Consider the following 2,387-nt stretch of genomic DNA (forward strand, 5'->3'; position numbering starts at 1 on the left):
CCTGCGCCCTCGTGTATTATTTCTCTTGCGACAAGATAGCGGTGCCATTTTTCAGCAGGACAATGCTCGTCCATACTTGCCCCTGGCGCTATGAACTGTCTGCATGATGTTGAGGTATTCTTGTGGTCAGCAACGTTCATCGATATGTGCCCTATAGAACTTGTGTGGACCACTCTGGAAGTCAATTCTGTCCCACAGACAGAGTAGAGAATATCAAGGACTACTTACGACAGCGGACTGGCTTGTCTCGTGGGTACAACGGCTTTATGGCACCCTTTACAGCCAAGACCACAGGGGTGCAACGTCATACTGTTAACTGATAAGTCCGATCATACTGCGAAGTAACGTGGTATTGCAGTCAGTGAAAGAACGTCACATAACCACTGAAACCTTGAACTTTCATTTGGTTTTCTCCTTCCTTTCTTAAATTTTTGTGTTACCCAGTGTAATTTGAACAAGAAATTTCCGGTTTTCACCTTCATCGTAGTCAGATCTGCAAGACAATAATAAAGATATAAAAATTGAAAGTGAAGTCATACACATTACATGAAAATAAAATCATGTAAAATACAGTCATGTCATACTAAACTATCCATGTGCTATTCATATACAATACTTAAATAAACTAAAATCCTCCCGAACAGTCAATGAAGGCCCAACGGTAGCGACCGGCCGCCGTGTCATCCTCAGCCCATAGGTGTCACTGGATGAGGATATGGAGGGGCATGTGGTCAGCACACCGCTCTCCCGGCCGTATGTGACTTTGCGAGACCGGAGCCGCTGCTTCTCAATCGAGTAGCTCCTCAGTTTGCCTCACAGGGCTGAGTGCTCCCCGCTTGCCAACAGCGCTCGGCAGACCGGATGGTCACCCATCCAAGTGCTAGCCCAGCCCGACAGCGCTTAACTTCGGTGATCTGACGGGAACCGGTGTTACCGCTGCGCCAAAGCCGTTGGCATATATACAGTACTTACTGAAGTAAAATTTGAAAGTGTGTACATAATTATTTTTGGTCAAGTTAAACTACAAAATTCCGTTAAAATGTCTGAAATCAGCGGTTTTTCACGTTTCAGATACGTTTACGTCACAGAACTTGTAACACAAAAGACACCTATATTTCAGACTTTTAAAAATTCACTTTTACGGATTATCTTGAGAAAAATTCATATGCGTATGCTTTTAAATATTGTTTCAGTATGTCAGTGCAAGATATTGACACAAATTGTTTACAGCAGAACAGAGAAACCAGTAGAAGCCGACCATACGGAAGATCAATTTGAGTTCTGGAGAAGTGCAGGAACACGCGAGGCGATGCAGAGCGTAAGGCTTAACGTAGACGGCAGGTCGAAGGAAGTCCAACCTACGCTTACAGTAGTTGTAGATATCGAGAAAGCCTTTGACAATGTTGACTGGACTGCAGTCACTGAAATTATGTGGGTAGCTGAGACCAAATACAGCAAGCGTAATGTTATTTACAACTTGTACAGAAACCAGTTCAAAATGGTTCAAATTGCTCTGAGCACTATGGGACTTAACATCTGAGGCCATCAGTCCCCTATAACTTAGAACTACTTAAACCCAAGTAACCTAAGGACATCACACACATCCATGTCCGAGGCAGGATTCGCGGTCGCTCGGTTCCAGACTATAGCGCCTAGAACCGCACGGCCACTCCGGCAGGCGCAGAAACCAGTCTGCAGTTACGAGATCGAAGGACATGGAAGAGAGGACATAGTCGAGAAGGGGATGAGACAAGGTTGTGGCCTAATCCCGATGGTATTTCAATATGTATATCATTGAGCGACCTGTAGAAGAAACATAGACTAAGAGAAATTTGCAAAGGGAATCGAACTGCTGGAAGAAAAAATTAAAACTTCGAAGTTTGCCGATGACATTGTAATTCTGTCGGAGGCAGTAAAGGTTGCGTAAGAAGAACTGAACGGAGTGGATAGGGCCTTAGAAAGAAATATGCCAGTGCGACTAGGACACGCGCACTGAGTGTTCAGTACAAACGCAGTCATATACGTGGTTTGTCCATACATTCCGAAAAATCGATTATTGCCTGTTATCGACATCGATACTGGCAAATACCGATCCGAGGTATTACAGGATTTTCGAGATAACTAAAAATTTACAATTTTTCGATATTTTTCTTTATTTGTGCTGTGAAATCTATCTTCTTTCCAAATTTCATGATTCTACGTCAAGTTGAAGTACCCGTAAAATTTTAATGAGTGAGTTTGAGAGTATCAAAATATGTGACAATAATGGCCGCATCTTTTGGTGGACTGGCTTAGAAGCTTCACTTTTTTACATCGCCAAGGGTCCCTAGATGTTAATACGTGACATAAATTTCAGTTTCATATACCTACCCCTTTCTAAGAAGTAG

At 43.0% G+C, this 2,387-nt stretch overlaps 1 pseudogene; it reads right to left on the reverse strand.

Moving 5' to 3' along the window:
- Positions 1 to 837: 837 nt before the first annotated feature.
- Positions 838 to 955, reverse strand: LOC126428666 (5S ribosomal RNA; annotated as a pseudogene).
- Between the last annotated feature and the right edge of the window lie 1,432 nt (positions 956 to 2,387).

The sequence above is a fragment of the Schistocerca serialis genome, chromosome 12 (genome assembly GCF_023864345.2).
Source record: "Schistocerca serialis cubense isolate TAMUIC-IGC-003099 chromosome 12, iqSchSeri2.2, whole genome shotgun sequence".
Lineage (NCBI taxonomy): Eukaryota > Metazoa > Arthropoda > Insecta > Orthoptera > Acrididae > Schistocerca > Schistocerca serialis.